This window comes from Otolemur garnettii, unplaced genomic scaffold, assembly GCF_000181295.1.
Source record: "Otolemur garnettii isolate 467f Iridium unplaced genomic scaffold, OtoGar3 scaffold00048, whole genome shotgun sequence".
NCBI lineage: Eukaryota > Metazoa > Chordata > Mammalia > Primates > Galagidae > Otolemur > Otolemur garnettii.
Window position 1 is genome coordinate 13,110,570 of NW_003852443.1, and position 19,161 is coordinate 13,129,730.

General features: G+C 42.3%; 1 protein-coding gene and 1 pseudogene across 3 annotated transcripts in view; both read right to left on the minus strand.

Annotated features, from left to right (window-relative positions):
• Nucleotides 1–19,161, minus strand: part of MAP3K20 (mitogen-activated protein kinase kinase kinase 20) — a 191,356-nt gene that overhangs the window by 150,251 nt on the left and 21,944 nt on the right. The window lies entirely within an intron of this gene.
• LOC100943876 lies at nucleotides 17,215–17,934 on the minus strand (annotated as a pseudogene). Its single transcript, XR_153760.2, has one exon. The product of XR_153760.2 is annotated as a 60S ribosomal protein L10-like (transcript).

Consider the following 19,161-nt stretch of genomic DNA (forward strand, 5'->3'; position numbering starts at 1 on the left):
TAGGTTAGAATGAATTCTTGGAGTGCAATGAAGCACTTACCAAAAGAAAGTGACAAAGTTCCTGAGTACTTTAACCTCCAACTAAGTTGCAGTCTAAGAACTGAAGAGCTTACGTACTACATCTAAAACATCTATTTCCTATAGCTGCAGGACCAGTATTTAATGTTCCAGAAGTCGAAAATAAAATTTCTTGTATGTGTTGCTGAGTTATAACACCATTTGAATATACAACCTCACAATTTCTCGTGTAAAGCTAATGTCCTGAATGGGAAGGAATAAGGGCCTGAAACCTGGCAAGGGGAGCACCTAGTTGGATGTAAGATGAAACTCATGACTTCGAACTCCCCAGAAACTCTGAGGCTCCCTTGATTATGAAGTTGCTTCCTCTCTCACATCTCAAGACCCTAGCCTTCTTTTGCCAGAAAAACTTTTGCTGAATAGAATCAGACACAAGTGGAGTAGATACTTTGCTCATTCTCAAGATCGATCCTAACTACTCATCATTCCCAAAGCTCCACATGCTTCCATATACGCAGGATCGCCCAGAAGGAAGTAATGTATAGACCTAAAAACCTACCAGACTTTTGTTAATGCACATTGGCAAAAGCCCAGGAATGTGTGTGGGAGTAGATATGGATGATGTTATATAAAGGAGAATGAGAAATACACAGCCGACCAGATTGATTTCATAGAAATAGATGCATTTACTGGAAGTTAAAGACTTTGTTAGCTTGTGAAGTTGGAAGTGCCTCTGACAGTTTACTTGGTTAACTGAACCTTGAACTCAACAGTACCCTGAGATGCCAGAACTTTCCTGGCATGATAGGGGGGAAAGAACCTGAAGACTTAAGGAGAGAAGAGCGTTGGAGCTGATTCATCATGTGTGAACTACATACCCAACCAGCCCAACTACCTCTTCTGTAAAGGACCAGAGACACTAGGACATTGAAAAATACATTAGCGAGGAGAGCATGGCATCACTGAAGGACTCTGCGGTTATTCTCCTTTGTAGACCAGGGACAGGCAGTCTCTCACTTACAAATATCTGACTTATGTGCAACTTGCACTTACGAAGAGAGGCTATTACAGGTTTAGGTAAATGTCCCTGTTCCAATTTATATACAAATTCAACTTAAGAACAAACCTACAGAACCTATCTCGTTCGTAAGCAGGGACTGTCTGTAATACCACAGGGAACGTCACCACAGAGATGAGCTTCCTGGTGCTCTTGGGGACAATGAGGTACAGGAGTAGCAGAGCACATAGCAGCACTCGGTGCCAAAGACGAGGCTGGTGCGTTCACCAACTGAGGCGGCAGGGACAAATTAGTTAAAATGCTTTGGCCTGCAGCAAATCACTGGTTCTGGCAAATATATCTTCATGTCCCAAGGAATGATGTTAGTGTGGAATCTGCTGAAATGTTATGAGATCAAGATAACAGAAAACCCGCTAGGTCTGGTGGCTATTCAGTCACCACAATGGAGAGTCACGTTTAGTTTTTAGGGATAAGCCAGTTTACAGATCCAGAACCCTTTAACCGAAGGGCAGGCCCAGTTTCCTGGAAGCAGAACCCAGCACTGTTGCCACAGGTGTGTACCATAGTTCCCCCTTCAACCCTTCACCAAAGGCCCCTTGGATGGACAGAACACCACAGAAAAGGCCATGCTCAGACATTCCAGAGATTGCTACACACCGGCTCTGAATCAACCCCGGGTTTCCCACAAGTCAACTGAGAAAAATTTAAAAGCACAAGCCCCCAGTATAAATGGTTCTGTGACATGTCTGTACCAACTGAGTGAAAGTGGACATCTGCAGCCTTCCATCTTCATTCAGGGGCAACTCCAGAGAACAATGAACAGCATTTAAGGAAAACCTCTAAGAAGGCAGAATTCTGAAAATACATCTGATGATTCACTTTGTCTGGAATGAGAAATGGCCAGAAGTGTGAATTTGTGTGAATTAACGAGTGACTGCTTACAGTGTAGCTGAGTGACCAGGGACTTGAATGGAAGAGGATTACAAGATTGTGACACAGAATTTGGGGGAAGAGGTATGTGATGCCACAGACTGTGTCCCGGGAGACTGCAGAGGAAGCCGCAGCAGTAGTCACAGGAACAAAATCACATGCTCCCATGGGTGTCATTCAGCCTCCTTCCAGCCACCCCAGTGCTTTGCACAATGGGGCCGTGACGCAGGGATGGAGACTATGTGTGAACTCAGCAATGTGGACTTCCCCTTACCGGGGCTGAAATGGCAGCAGCTGCTGCTGCTGCTGCTGCTGAGTGTCTAATCTGCCAGCACAGACACTGAGCCCCAACCTTCTGCCATTCCTAGGAGGTGATGTGGGATGGGGCTTCGTCCCCATAGACGTGTATCCTGTGTACAAATTTGCTTTCTCTGCCTATCATGACTCTGACTCCCTTCATCGGCTGCCTCTGTTATGATTCACCAGGTACTCCATCCTGCACTGCTTGTGATGAAGGAAACCACCTCATGGCAGGAAGTGAAGCAAGGGCTTGGACTCTTGGAACTAACTCATCTCAACACACATCCCTTCACTCAGAAGCTGCTGGAATGATGTACTGAAGATTCAGTGAGGGCACCAGGTGGGGAGACAACACCCTGAAAGCACTTCTGACTTACAGAACACAGTATATGTTTTGAATCAGAGATCACTGTCTCCCCCAGAACAGAATATACAGATCTGAGAATCAAGGGATAGAAGTGGGAATGGCTCCTATTACTTAGTAACTCACAGAATGTGTGCTCCCCATTCCAATAACACTGAGCTCGGCTAGTTTGCCAATCTTTGTCTCTGCCAGGGAACACGATGATTCCACTGAATTGGAACATGAGACTGTCACTTGGCTATTTTAGGTTCTTTACACCGCTGAACCAACAAGCAGAAAAGAGGCTCCTCTGCCGGCCTGATCGGAAACCCAGGGCATTCTCTGGGGTGCCTTCCAGTCTTCTGGGCCCATTAATAAAAGTTAATGAAACACTATGACAAGCAATAAAAGGCAGAACTACTGAGGACTCTCAATCTTTAGGAGTGAAAGTTCAGGTCACCCCACCAGATAAAGACCCCCAGACAGCTGAGGTTTGGGCTTAGGGAGAAAAAATATAGAAGGAGTAGTGGAAGAAGGAAGCTGGAAATCATGCCCAACTTCAGAAATGAGGACTAAAGTGACTGAGTATTTTCCCTTTACCATTTTGTTATTGCTGTTATTAAAGATAATACCTTTACATTAAAGTAAAAGCACTTCTTTTTATAAAAGGAAGGAAGGAAGGGGAGGAGGAGGGAGGCCTTGCTTGCTCCTTACATGGGTGTATATATACTCCTGTATAGGATAACTATTTCCTTCTTAATTCTCCTTACTTCCCTTATTATTTTATACACAAGTTGTTAGAGGCTAACTTTATGATCTGATCTTTAGGGAACAGAATATTTAGTGTACTACAATGAAATCTGAGGAGAAATAATAGAGCCAGTAAGGATACAATGACTACTGGGACTGTACACGTAATTTGGGGTAAAGGGTGAGAACTTCATCAATTATATGAAGGGCAGCTGGTCTTCAAAGGTGAAACACAGTAGTTTCATTATTACATGGACGTTCGAATGTGTGTAAAGGACGTTTGTAGAAGCTGAGCAGCCGAAAGGGGAACTGTGCCAGTTAACAATTTATTACCTGTCAGCATCAAATCCACCACGTTTTGCCCTGCCTTGTGGTACTGGAGCTAGACCTTATAATATTTTTCCTCTGCCATCTGGCAGGATGTTAACCTGTGTCAATAAAGGGCACTGGAGGGACCACTGCAAGGCAAAGCAGAGGAGGAGACGTCTTTCCTGTGTGTGTTTTCTTCCCCTAGTGCCTGTGGTTGCCAGCAGCACATGCAAGGCCCAGTGTAACTCACCCTCAAGTGGGATTCTTTGGCACCCAGTGGGAAGACTCTTGTGGGCCAGCTTCAACCTCCCAGAACTCCAGCAGGTGGCTTTCTACAAGCCAGAACCAGCCCACAGCATACACCCCAGAAGATGGTTTCTTGTGAACCAGCTCCAGTCTACCACCACAGCAAACCCTTTCAAATCCAGTTGGCTACAGCCACACACTAAATCTCAGTCTCTTAAGTCTGTTCGTTCCTTGGGTACTCTCCTGGAGGAAGTAACTGTCCCCTGCATTTCTTAGCCCTATATTCTTTAGAGCAGGCGTCCTCAAACTTTTTAAACAGGGGGCCAGTTCACTGTCCCTCAGACCATTGGAGGGTCGAACTGCAGGCCCCAGGACAAGTCAGCTGCTAAGCAGGACAGGCAGCGGTGGCAAAAACATCTGGCGGGCCAAATAAATGTCCCAGGCGGGCCGCATGTGGCCCGCGGGCTGTAATTTGAGGACTCCTGCTTTAGAGTCTAAAGTTAGCTCCCTTTTACTAGTTAATAATTTTAATTTCAAAGTTTCCCTGTTCAAATTACTGGTATGATTTCTGTCTCCTAACTGGACCCTGACTGATAGAATCTACTGTTTCCATACTGAAGCATCTAGTGTATCATGGTATTACCCTTTTGACAGAACACACCACTAACAAACTGTACACTTCCAGAACTTAATTACAGCTACTTCTAGAACTACTAATTTGATAATATTTTAAGTAAATGACAGGAAGAGGTTGTAATTCTTTGAATGAGAGAAGCTGGTTATAAATCAAGTCCAACATACCATGATGATTTAAGTGAAAAACGTAATGGTCAACAATCATAATTACCCCTAACTTCTAAGTCGAGCCTTGCCATGAAGGACTCTCTCATCTTCAAGGAATCCACTAAGTCTCCTTGCCAAACACACTCTGCAATCCATGCTTTACTTTATGCTATAAAATCATGGTATTCAGAACAAAGTTTTGTGAAAGCCTGGAGGGGAAAGTGTACTGTGTGTGGTGTCCACACATGCACAGGCTGAGGCTCCCAAGCATTCATGTTCTCAGGGATCAAATGAGAAACAATCACTCCATATAATCAACACATAAAATTTTTAACATTTTTTACCTTCTACTTTTCTGAACTGCCCCCTACCACAAACTTATAACACAAAGACAAGAATCTGGAAATAATTTCAAAAAATTAACAGGTCCATAAACTGTCGAGTTTTTGGCCCCCCCAACTGGATTCATTCACGTTACCGACTAAATTTGATCTCATTCTGACACATCTGTTTAAAGAAAGATTTTTTTATCTCCACAAATGTAAACAATACAAAGAAATACTCTGACTTTAGTGGAGGAAAACAGAATTATAAAAAGAAATGAGATGAAACATAATCATTTTTTAAAACAGTCCTAAACTAGAGACAGATAATCTTAAGTGCTACTAAATGGCTAGATTTCTCCCTTTGTGAAAGGATGGAAGGAATCACAGTGGGCCTCAGATAAAGAACAGAAAACCCTTGGGGTGAGTGTCCTGCCAAGTATACTAGAGATTCAGGTGCTGTACTCACGTCTTTCCATCTGCCCCATGCCCAATGCCTTCTGGCCCTCCTGACTTTGATAATAGCAGGTAGGTCACCCCGTCACCCCGAGACAGAGAAGGCCTTCATATAACTTAGAGATTTTAATACACCTTAGGAGGAGAGAGGAGAGTGTTTCTGTTATTAAGGGCCAAAAGCGATTAACGAAAATGCCTTCAGCCAAAATGGTTTCTACCTGTTTGCCTTATTCAGATGCATTTTCTATATGACATACTCCTCTACAGTTACAGGAACATCTGTTCTATTCCGTTAGGAGTAATCTTGGAAATTATTAATGAATTCTTTTCTTTCTTTCTTTTTTTTTTTTTTTGCAGTTTTGGCCAGGGCCAGGCTTGAGCCCACCAAGCCCCAGTATATGGGGCCAGCATCCTACTCCTTGAGCCACAGCTGCTGCCCTATTAACCAATTCTTTTCATGTAGTTAAGAATAAATTTTGCTATAAAGAGAAAAATAAATGAGGAAGTTTAAAAGAATATATTCCTACTTTAAAAAAGGAACACTTCCGGCATTCTTAAGAGAGTCACCTTAAATACTCCTCAATCTTTCAGACATGCTTCACGGATAAAGTTTTAAAAGACCAATTCTTTTATTTTATTGACTGCATTGTTAAAGACTAATGGAAATTATATCTTATGAGACAGAATTATAAAATAATAGAACAGATCTTTCCTGAATCTTTTAGAACTGATACCTCTAAATGAGACTTGCCTTTATCACAGAGGTCCCCAGTGATGCCACTCAAAAACAGGGACCCACTTGGCTGTTCTGCCAAGGAAGCGAAGACTCGATTTTCATGTAAAATCATCTACTTTTTAAATGTTCACAATCAATTCACAAGGTTCACTGCTGAGAGACTGGGTAAAATAGATTATAGGCAGTGAAGGGACGCTCAGCCTTGCTATTGCCAAAGTTCTGATCTGAACTTTTGCCAACAGTAGCTGAAGGGAAGTGGAGCTGACAGTCATCCAAGTGGTGGTGACAGAAGTCTACAGTAAGCTCAGAAGCCATCACAGCGGATACCAGATTCACTCAGAATGACGGTCACAGACAGAATGGAGATGATAACCAAGGCAGGGAATGAAATCAGGGAAGGTGGGACTCTCTGCAAGACACAGAAAGCAGGCAGCCAAAGGGGTTCATAGTCTGGAGGAAAATCAGTCAGGGACGAGAGGTGGGAGCAAAGGACGAGAGGAGACTAAGTTTTCAATGGCTCATGAACGGATTCAAAGATGACAACACTCACAGAAAAGGCATAAAATCACCTTTGGGGGAAACGGGGCAATGCTGGTCAAAGGACATGAGAGTTCAGTTAGGTGGAGTAAGTTCAAGGGATCTACTGTACATCATGGTGACTACGGTTAGCAACAATATAAAGGGACTGTGTACGTCAAAATTGCTAAGAAAGTCGAGTTTAAGTGTTTTCACCTAAGAAATATATTGTAAGCATGTAGGTAACACATATATGAAGTATCTTAATTTAGTTATTCCACAATACACGTATATATCAAAATATCATGTTTTAAAGCATAAACAGGTAGGATTTTACTTTTCAATTCAAACATAGTAAAAAAGATGTCAAAAAACTTTGTTTCTCTTTGAAGTTTAAAAATGATAATTTTACTTACGTCTACTTACTACTGACTCAAATTAAGACTATCTTAAAAGGAAGAAAATTGTCAAACATTCCTTTGTGGAAAGGCTACATCTTGTGAGACTCCATTTAAATGGAGGGTCCCGATGGGCCAGTCCACAGGAAGGGGACATGGCATCACGGCTGGCCAGCGCTGGGGGAAGGAGCAGGGGTGACTGGCAATGAGGGTGCCGTTCCTTCTGAAAACGACGAAAATGCTCTAAATCTGCAGTGATGGTCTCGCAGACATTTTACTGAAAACCACTGAATTGTACACTTTAAATGGGTAAACTGCGCAGTCTGGGAATCATATCTCAGTAAAGTCCTTTGTTTTTTAAAAAAGGTAAAAGCGTGAAGTGGCTTGCGCACGTAATCCCAGCACTTTTTGAGAAACCAAGACAGGCGAATCACTTGAGCCCAGGAGTTTGAGGTTTCAGTGATGACACCACTGCCCCCCAGCCTCAACAACAGAGCAAGACCTTGTCTCAAAACAACAGGCTCAGCGCCTATAGAACAGTGGTTACGGTGCCAGCCACAAACACCAAGGGCAGCAGGTTCAAACCCGGCCCGGGCCAACTAATCGAGTGCAACAAAAAAATAGCCAGGCATTGTGGCAGGCACCTGTTAGTCCCAGCTACTTAGGAGACTGAGGCAAGTGAATTGCTTAAGCCCAAGAGTTGGAGGTTGCTGTGAGCTGTGACATCACGGCACTCTCCCGAGGGCGACAAAATGAGACTCTGTCTCAAAATAAATAAATAAATAAAAATAAAGGGTAAAAGATGCTCATGTGAATTGCCAGAGAACTGCAGTCAGAAGCACAGCCACCCACCAAGCTGTAAGGACTCTGCAGACAGCTGGATCACTACTCCTCTGGCTGGCCTTTTTTTTATGACTCAGAAGAGTTGTCTGGAAACAGGCTGACCCTAACTAAATACATGAACCTTTTTCAAATTTTCAAATAAATGGTAGCAGACCTCAAAATTAACAAAACAAAACATTCCTTTGGGGGATACAAATATATCACACTCCACCCCCTAATTAGATTTCCTTATCTATTAGGTAGGAAGAGAAAGGCATTCATTGCCCCAAATGGGGACCCAAACTAAAAGGTGATTTTCATAAAAAATAAACCCTAAAGTTCTATTTCTGAAAATGCACCATACAAGTATTTTATGATTGTAGACAATTTAGCTAGGTAAACTCAAAGAACTGTAAGATATGGGCTCAACAAGAGAAATGAGAAATTCAGGAAAGGTTTTGTTTATAGACACAAATAGCAGGCCCCTTTTTTTAATTGCAGTTTTTGGCCAGGGTTGGGTTTGAACCCACCACCTCCGGCATATGGGGCCAGCACCCTACTCCTTTAAGCCACAGGCACCGCCCATAGCAGGCCCTTTTTATCTGGCTCACAGTGCTTTTACCCAGAGCTGACAAGGTCACAGCACACTCTGTCTCTTTCCTAAGCTCCTCTCTGAAAGGAAGAGTTAATGGAGAATCTACCTCCCCTTCTCTGCTAACTCTGCTAAGATAAACAGGTGTGAAATGCTCTTCTCTCTTTTTATTCAATTCTTAAAAAGAAAAATTTCTTCCCACTCATCCTGACAGATGGCTGTGGGTAAACATTCCAGAACCTTTATGAGTTTACTAAAACAAACAGAAAAAAAAAAACCCCACCATAATAAAAGGAAAGACATATTTCAAATACCACCCAAGTACTGGTTATATGCTCTTCTTATGTTTTCACCCACAGAGCAAACACAGATTTCCTCCTTTATAATTACCAGAGCTGGCACAAGCTATAAACAAAGGCACAATTCTAAAGCATTATTGCTTAGTAACCAAAAATTCTATTTGTATTCCAAAAAATACCTAAGGAAGGTGCCTAGTGCCCCAATAAATGCAAAATATATTTAACTTAAAATGACGGCAGTGTTTTTTCTGTAAAGACCTGGAGAAACTCTTCAGTAGAATTCATGTTTACTTTATACCACATACTTGCTGAGCTTCTTGACAGCAAAGAAATCGTGGGGTAAATTTAAGAGATTAAAATTCTGGGCCACCAATGACATTCTAAGAGAGGTGAGGCAGAAATATCAAAAGCATATGAGGGCATTTTCAAGGGACTTTGCATGAATGAAAACTACACAGAGGGCTGATTGTCAAGCTATACAAAACAGACAAATTGTAAAGATGTTTTTGCTATCTCCAAGCCCCAAGTAAGAGTCCATGCACTTAGTTTTGTTTTTTTTCTGATATAAAAGTAGAATGTGCTGACTACTCCAATTTGCATTGCCGTATACAACTCCTAATACACACGCACATACACTTGTCCGGTTATTTCCTCACGACTAATTCCTAACAGTGAGGATAATGAGTCAAATGGCATTTTAAGACTTCTCTTACGTCTCCAAAACTGTCATCTGTACCAGTTTAGGCTTCTGCCAAGAAAGCACGTGTGCCCCTTATCCCATCCCCTCGCCAGATCTAGAATTACCATTCCTTCTCAATCTCACCAATCTTTTTTTCCACATCATTCCATTATGCAATCATTAGGATTGTATATGTCAGTGATTCTCAAGTGAGAGATGATCTCAATTTTCAGAGGACAGGGAAAAGGGAGGGAGCATGGGCAGTTGAAAAGAGATAAAATATCCCAGTTTATAACACAACGTATGGTAAATAAATGTCAAAATATTGTTGGCTGGTGATAAAACAGAAAAAAGGCCAGGCATGGTTGCTCGCGCCTATAATCCTAGCACTCTGGGAGGCCAAGGAAGGAGGATCGCTTGAGCTCAGAAGTTTGATATTAGCCTGAATAAGAGTAAGACCCCTATCTCTACTAAGAACAGAAAAATTAGCCAAGCATTAGGGCAGGCGCCTATAGTCCCAGCTACTCGGGAGGTTGAGGCAAGAGGAGTGCTTAAGGTTGAGGTTGCTATAAGCTATGATGCCAGAGCACTCTACCAAGGGTGACAGAGTGAAATTCTGTTTCAAAAAAAATAAAAAAAGTTTGGGAAACAATGTATTATATAGGGTGATGTAAATAGGTAATTATCTACCAGTCTTAAAAAGCTGAGATTTATGCAAAGAAGACACAAGGGAATAGAAATCTTGGGTGTGTTCTGACTATAAGCTGCTGAAGTAACTGTAATAAATCCTGAGAGCTGACGGGTGCCAGGAATTCTGCTGAGGTATTTACGCACATTACCTCATTTGGTGCTCAAAACATCTTTATAAAGCAAGCCCTACTATTATCTACATTTTATAGAGGAGGAAGCCAAGGCTTGGTTCAGTAACACCCAGCTAATAAGTAGTAGACCCAGGATTTGAATCTACACTGTCTGACTCTAGAGCCGAGGCTCTTACTAAGCTATATAGCTTCCCAGGAATCGAATGCTTCCATTTCCAACAAAAGACAGAAGATGTCATTTAAAATATGCATTTTTCCTAATATGTAGGCAGTAGATGATCTAATATAAGAGGGGGGAACAGGGGCATGGGGGGTAAGAGGGAGGAGGAAGGGCGGTCACAGTGTATAGCATGCATCTTGGGGGCAGGACGCAATTATAAGAGGGACTTCACCTCACAAATGCAATCAGTATAACCTAATTCTTTGTACCCTCAATGAATCCCAAACAATTAAAAATAAAATAAAATATGCATTTTTTAAAACAAGTAAATGAAAAGTCATTCTATAGTTGTCATAAATATTTTGACTGTCGTCTTTGCTAACAGATTGATTCCCCATGAAGGACATGAGGGCAAGAAGTTTTTACTGGTTTGAGGTTTCCTAGATTCTCAAGAATTATCTTGTTCTCAGACATTTATTTACACAGAGAGTCACTAACAAACTCCAGATTATCCCTTTTATGTAAAATATCCCTTTCGTCATAAAATGGATTGTCATAGTCACTACACTACTCCCCAGGTCTCTTATGTCCAACTCCTGAGGCCAGGGGAGCCCTAACACAACCTTGTCCTCCCCTCACCACCTGGCCACAATCCCCTGCCCCCAAACTCAGGTCTGAGCTCATACGTCACCCTACACGTGTCATCACCACATGCCCAGCCCACTCCCAGGCTGCTGTGTCACCTGTACCACTGTACATATCTAGCTAACCCCTCCCACCTTCCCCCACTCCTGAGACCCTCACACTCCATCATCAGCTAAACCAGAGGTTCTCAACCCGTGGGTCGCAACCCCTTTGTAACAATAAAAATACATTCTGCGTATCAGATATTTACATTACAATTCATAACAGTAGCAAAATGACAGTTATGAAGTAGCAACGAAATGGATAGGGGTCACCACAACATGAGGAACTGTATTAAGGAGTTGCGGCATTAGGAAGGTTGAGAACCACTGAGTGAAAACCTCTCTTTCTGCAATCTCCTCTCTAACTCTCCTGTCGCCTCCTCAGACAGGAGCGCACCCCCCTCCACAGCCCTCACATCTCTCAGCATTGGTTCCACTGGGCCAGGCGGCAAGCACCTCACTCCCACTTCCAGACAGTGCTCCCCACTTCTCTAAAAGCTGAACTTCACTGTTGCTACCACATACTAATCCCCAGATCGGTCCTATACGTCGTGACGATTTGAGCCCCTCGCTCACTGTCACTCCTCCAGTCACTATTTTGGCGATCCTGATCTCTCTTACTTTTGCTTTCCCCTTAAATTTATTAAATAAACGTTTTATTCTGGAATAGTTCTGGATTTACAGAAAAGTTTCCAAGATAGTACAGACCATTCCTCTCACCCTGTTTGCCCTGTTGTTACCACGCTGTATCACCAGGGCAGATCTGTCAAAACTAAGAAACCAACATTGGTACATTACTGCGAACTAAATTTCCGACTTCATTTGGATTTCACCATCTGTTCCACCAATGTCCTTCCTTTCTGTTCTACAGTCCAATTCAGGATACAACATCGTGTGTAGTCAATGTGTATCTTAGTGTCTTTCAGTCTGTGACAGTTTCTCAGTCTTTCCTTATTTCTCCAAAGCTTAACAGTCTTGAGGCACAGTGGCCAGGGAGCCAGGAGTTCCTGCAGAAATGTCCACCAATTTGGGTTTGTCTGGTGTTTCCTCATGCCTGGACTAGGGTTATAGGTCTGAGGGAAGAAAACCACAGAGGTAAAGTGCTTTTCTCCTCTCAGGGGATGTATGCTGTGAACATGACTTAACACTAGTGATGCTGACCATAATTACTCGCTCAGGGTCTGTGTGCCAGATCAGTCCACTGTAAGGTCAGTAACTTTCCGTTCCTATGTTCTCATCTTTGGAAATGAGTCACTAAAGTCAGCCCCTAGTCAAGGGAGGTAAAGGCTCTTTATATTTCATAATGTTTTAACATATCATTTATTTTCTTATTCCCTACAGTTGAGGGTGAGCTCATTCACGGACACAAATTTCTGTCTTTTTTATTTGCTGATGTGGCTCCAGTATCTAGAAGAGTACGTAGCATGTAGCAGGTCCTTAATATCTGTTGGACGACTGAATCACAGAAAAGGAAAGTACTCATCCTCTGTCCAGGTCCCAGTCCCCCCACAGTGTCGCTTACGCAGCTCCCTCCCCACGAAAGTCTAGCTCAGGAAACAAATCCGGTACCTCATTCACTCTGAGGCATTACTGACGTGGAGAGTTACACTTCTCAGTGGTATCTGTCCATTTATTGGGGGAAACTATCTTAAAGAATGAGGTTACAAGCCAAAATCTGAAGTGTTAGCTGTAGGGCTGAATAAAGAATATATGTAAACTGCTTAGAATCACAGCTGTAAATAACAGGAACTTTATTTTCTCTACCCCACAGTTAGGTGAGGGCCATTTGGGGTATAGAGAGGGTCCTCCAGGGACTCAAAATATACTTATTCTATCTGCTAACAACTGTGGATCCTATGTGAAACAAGACAGAGTATAAATTCTTAACATTCTATATCCCCAAATCCATTTAATATTAATTTTGTTGATCTCTTCTAAAAATCTGTTTCCAGCCTGGTCAGCACTTGATGTCAGCATATCAACAATTAGGATATTCCTGTTTTAACACAATAACTAAGAAACTGCCATGAAGGCTGTGTTGACCAGTTTGATGAAAGCATTTCAAATTGTATATAAAACCAGCACCTTGTACCCCATGATTGCATTAATGTACACAGCTATGATTTAATAAAAAAAAAAAAATTAGGATATCCCACAGAGCATCACAGATCTCAGAGAGATGGCCTGGCCTTAGCCAGAGTCGCCAGGTTTCTCTGAGCATATAAAGTTTTTCCCTAGGAAGAATGTAGGCCACACTTACCGGGTATAGTCCTTACTTTGTGGTTAAGAAAATATCCTGAAATTTTTAGGGAGAAAAAGCTCCCCACTTTTGCAACTGTAAAAGATTTGGTCAGCAGTAGATGCTAACTAAATTTGATATTATATTTTAAAATACCCATTCCGAAATTAAAAATTGAGTACAGGGAAGCAACTCTGTTTCCCATAAAAGGAACCCCCACTCTGTTTGTAGTGAGTTGAACTGATTTTGTGCGTTACTTGCTAAACACCATCTCTTGGAAAGCACAGCAACCATGCCATCCCCTCTCCCTCTAACAGACATCTTCATCCTTATTAGTGTGGCAGCTCTAATGCAGCTAATTCTGCCAAGCACCGTGTTTATGAAGAACAGCACCAGGGACAGGAGTAATACTTTCAAGTCATTAAATCCTGGCAGTCTCATTTTATTTAAGACACCTTAATTTTTCTCAGGTCATGAATCAGTGCACATCTGATATTAGCAGGGCTAAGAGAAAGCATCTTGGATTCCTTTTTTGGAAATGCGTTCAAAAACAAACCATGTAAGAACCATAGCCAGGAAAGTCCCTCCTAGCTCCTCCTAGCTGCACAGAACCCTTATAGACAAAGTAAGAATTTATTAAGAACTCAAAAAATCAGCCAAACCTGGAGAAGAAAAGGCTATGAAGATTAGCCATCTGATTAGAAATGGCAAGCTGTATTCCTTTCTGTAGATCAGCAATAGTGAAACCTTCACGTCAATCTTACAAAAGAAGAGCAAGTTGGGATGTGATTGTTGTGTTTATTATTTTGTTTATTTATACACCATGCATTTATAGATTTTTATGGTGGGCCAGGTACTAAGGTGAAGTCTTGAAAATACAAGAATCAGTAAGATACAGTTCCTGTCCTCCAGAAGATGACATATGAAAGTTAAGATTCCTTCTGTGTGGTCCCAGAGGCAAGGACCGGCACCTATGGTTGGAAGTCATGTCGTAAAGAACTTTCTAAGCTTGCATCTCATATGTCAACAATGACAACATTTGAGCAGAACCTGGCTGTCCTATCTGGAACAGGAGACAAGCATCAGTAAAAAACAAACTGGAAACATGGCTTCTATTCTTGGGTAATTTCCTATCAGCGACTTCCCGTCTTCACTAGAGAGCAGAAAAGAAAATTCTGGGCATCTTCTTAATACTCAAGTGAGAATTCTACTTTCGAAAAGCAAGAGCCAATCATCGCTGTTTTGAAATTATCTGAAACGCCTGTGAGCCACTCCTTCTCGCCTCCGATCTTTCAGTTATGCTCTCCATGGTAGGCTTTCATTTCCTCAGAAAGTCAATCCATGCTGCACACGATTTTTCTTCTAGCAACAAGACCCGCGCTCTGCATAGCATCAGCTAGTCAGGACATAACATTTTTACTGAAATACATTAATCGGTTTGATTTCAGCACAATAGTTAGAGCATTGCCAGGGAACAAATATTAACTAACTGAAATGTTTATTGCTCAATATACCAAGATCAATACTTTAATGAAAAGCTGAAATAACAGCTGCAATAACGTCCCTCATGTGGCAAACTGAAAATAACCTCCACATATATAATCTAACAGAGTTTTGAAAAGATTTTTAGATGTTCGAAGACTAAGTAGCAAAAATAAGAAAGATGAAGGCTTGCAAATAAAACATTTTTAAGGCCATATCGATGATCTACAAAATACCATAGAACTGTGTGTGTCTTGATGGAATTGCACCTCCCAGAACATGATGAAAACATTATTTACAACGCAAGTAATTGTCTAAATTCCTCTTACTCCCAACAAAGCCTTTCTGGTAGCTATTTCTCCGTGGCCTCTCTTCTAAGGTTCGAGTTATCTTTAGTAATACCTGCAATACAGATACTGCAGTAGTATCTGCTTACTCATTTAATTTATGTATTTGTTCAACATGCATCCAATTGTTTTTTCTCTTTTATAGCAGTTCACCTTGGAGTGTCTTAGATTATAAGCTCCTAGGAACAGAAAATGTCTCGTAGGAAAGAGCTGAGTGATGGCTGGATGTTTAATAAATACTTCTGGATGATGACTATGTTAATTATCAAATAAAGTGACTATATTAAATTGTTTATTTTCTAATTCCAAGTTAAAACACCAAACAATGAACCTTTAAAATCCTTAAACAGAAATGGCATGCTAGTCTAAAACACGCAAACCAAGGGCATTTATATGAACCGAACATCAAGTGCCCTAAAGCAAAGGGCCTCACGTGAGAGTTCTGTTGCTATGGAACTGAACACACGTCTATCACCGTATTGACCACGACACAGTAAAGACAGATCAGCTCTACCTTCTTCACAGCTCAAAGCAGAGAAAATAAATACAATGTGGGTGCGTCAATACAGATACTTCCCGGATGAACACGAATGAGAGGTCAGTCCAGTATTTGGGGAACAAATACTCCCACACTTACTGGGAGCAAGGCGTGGTGCTGGGTGCTGTGGGGCAGGCAAGGGAGACCCGCGCAAGGGATGCTGTTTATATTAGTCAGGCCGTCTTAATTCTGATCTGTCAAATGCAGACTAAAGTCTTGCAGAGTAACTGTGAGTAAGAGTGTGGTAATATAAAGCTCTGAATCAAATGCGGGCTCCCAGTGTACAGTGGTGATGACCAGCTTGGTGGCAGCAGCAACTACAAAGACAGCCCTCGCCGTTTAGAGTGCTGGTGATGGGGATGTCAAATACACCGCATATGAGCTGGGCTGTCCACACCTGCACCGAGCCTTGCTCCGGCTCTCTTCCCTGCTAACTATATTTGTGGCATCTGTCCCCGTCTCCACATAAGGTCCTAAGCATCAATAAGTAAAACTTTCACAGGCGATGACCTCCATCTCGGCTCTTCTGACTGTGGAGCACAGCTGTGAAGTACAACTGAAGGCCAGCAGCTATCTGAAACCCTGTGTGCCAAGCAAGCGCTCCTCTCCATACTTTACACGTCTCATCTCATTGAATCCCCTCAACGATTCTGTGAGCTGGACACTGTGATCAGCCCCGTTTCAGATGAAAAGACATGGCATGTTCACATCCAATGTGAAGTGGCAATTTCTTACAGGAATGCTAGAATCACAAAGCAGTAAACCATAGAGGTTAAATGGTATAAATTCCTCAGTGCTTCGGAAACCCAGAATGTTTCACAAAAAAGAAAAAGAAGTTAAAGCTGAAGAATGAGAAGGATCTGCTGAGGCAAAGACAAAGGTATTGTAGGTGAAGGAAATAATGTGAGCAAGGCTACAGGAATGGGAGAAAGTAAGGCCCAACAGCCTTACTTACGGGCAGGAGTGGAGGGCTCTGGTCAAGAAATACAGAACAAATCTGCAAAGTCGTGCTAGCTCCAGAGTGGGGAGGGGCTTGAATCCGAAGACAGGTGCTGAGGATTTGTGTAGGTCTGGCATTCCTAAGTCAGCCTCTAGCTCATTATAATCCATGACATTGCCAAGCAGGGTCTGTGTAGAGGTGGTCATCTACCCAGGGTGAATTTAAGAGTCTAAAGGCTTCAAAGAACAAAAACCTCTCACCACCATTTGACAAGGTACCCCAAATTCCAAAGTGAAGTTATATTTGGCATACAATTGGCTTACAACCTCAGCAATGGTTCTCAAACTCTAGAGCAGTGGTTCTCAACCTTCCTAATGCTGCAACCCTTTAACACAGCTCCTGCGGGTCACAACCCACAGTTTGAGAATCGCTGCTCTAGAGGGCATGACAAACAAGTGGGAAAGTTGTTTTTTCTTTTTTGGACAGGAAGAAGGATTTATTATTGGTAGGTGCAATTGATAGGCAACAGTGTTAAGTCCTCACGAGTGCAGGGCCCGCCACTTGTCCACACAGCCACAATTGGGGATGTATTTGACCCCACAGCCATCTGGGATGAGCCGCTTCTCAGCCACCATGTCTTCAAATTCATCTGAGTTAAACTTGGTAAAACCCCATTTCTTGGAGATGTGAATCTTCTGATGGCCAGGGAACTTGAACTTGGCCCTGCGAAGGGCCTCAATCACATGCTCCTTGTTCTGTAGTTTGGTACGGATGGACATGATGACTTGGCCAATGTGAACCCTGGCCACAGTGCCCTGGAGCTTTCCAAAGGCACCACGCATACCTGTCTGGAGCCTGTCAGCTCCAGCTCAGGACAACATCTTATTGATGCAGATAACGTGGAAGGAGTGAAGCCGCACTCGCATATGAAAGCCATCTTTTCCACAACTTTTCACCATGTACTTGTTGGCACAAATACAAGCAGCTTCCAAGGCTTCAGAGGAGAGCTGCTCGTACTCATTTGACACCATGTGGCCACAGAGTGGGAACTCATCCACTTTTGCCTTCTTCCGTCCCAGGTCAAAGATGTGAATCTTGGCATCAGGGACATCTTGGGAGAAATGAGACGTGGGGTATGGCTTGTTCTTACAATACTGGTAACACTGGGCAAGGCGGCGGCCCATGGCGACACCAGGGTCTTTAGTGGCAAGCTCACAGCCACTCCGACCGCACCAAAGGTAAAGAGCTGAGTGGGAAAATTTATTAAAGCACAGATTGCTGGGCCCCACCTACAGGTAGGTATGGGGGGAGGCCCAAGAATTTGCATTTCTAACAAGTTCCCAGGTATTATTTGATGCAGCTGATTCATGGACCGAACTTTGAGAACCACTGACCTAAAAGAATGGAATCCAACACAGGTAAATTCTGATTGGGAAGAGAAAAATTTTGCACGCTATTGTCTTCAATAATAAAACATGAAGAGGCTCCTGAGTGAAGGAGAGCCTGGGCATGTGAAGGTCCTGTAACAAACAAGTTAGGTACAGAAAGGGTGGGCATGTGAAAGGCCAGGTTGGATATCCCTTATCTGAAATGCCTGGGACCAAAGTATGTTGGATTTCAGATTTTAACAGATTTTGGAATATTTGCATATACATAATGGGACATCTCGGGGATGGAACCCAAGTCTGAACAGAGAATTTATTTACATTTCACATATACCTTACATACACGGCCTAAAGATAATTTTATACAATATTCTTAATAATTTTGTATATGAAACAAAGCATTGATTATGACCTGTCACATGAGGTAGGGTGTGGAATTCTCCACTTGTGGTGTCATGTTGGTGCTCAAAATGTTTCAGATTTTGGAGCATTTTAGACTTCGGATTAGGGATGCTCAAACCTTTACCAACTTAAAGTATTAACTCCTGTATAGTGAGGTAGTTCTTCCTATGCTTAAAATACCACATTTTAAGACATTTCTGAGCACCATTTTAGACAAATTATCACAGAAATTATGTCAGAACTCAATGGCAATTGTCAAGTATCTAACATATTTATTATTTATTCATATTGCTCCCATAAATATATTCAAATATTAAGAGGATTTACAAAGAAAGTAAATATGGTTTTATTCTTCTCCATTGTGTTCAAGGACAGGGAAAAGTATGTATTAAAATAGTAATAATCCTGCAATTAAAAAACTACAAAGAGGGTGGCACCTGTAGCTCAGTGGGTAGGGCGCCAGCCACATACACTGAGGCTCGCGGGTTCAAACCTGGCCCAAGCCTGCTAAAACAACAATGACAACTGCAACAAAAAAAATAGCCAAGCATTGTGGTGGGCACCTGTGGTCCCAGCTACTTGGGAGGCTGAGGCAAGAGAATCGCTTGAGCCCAAGAGTTTGAAGTTGCTGTGAGCTATGACA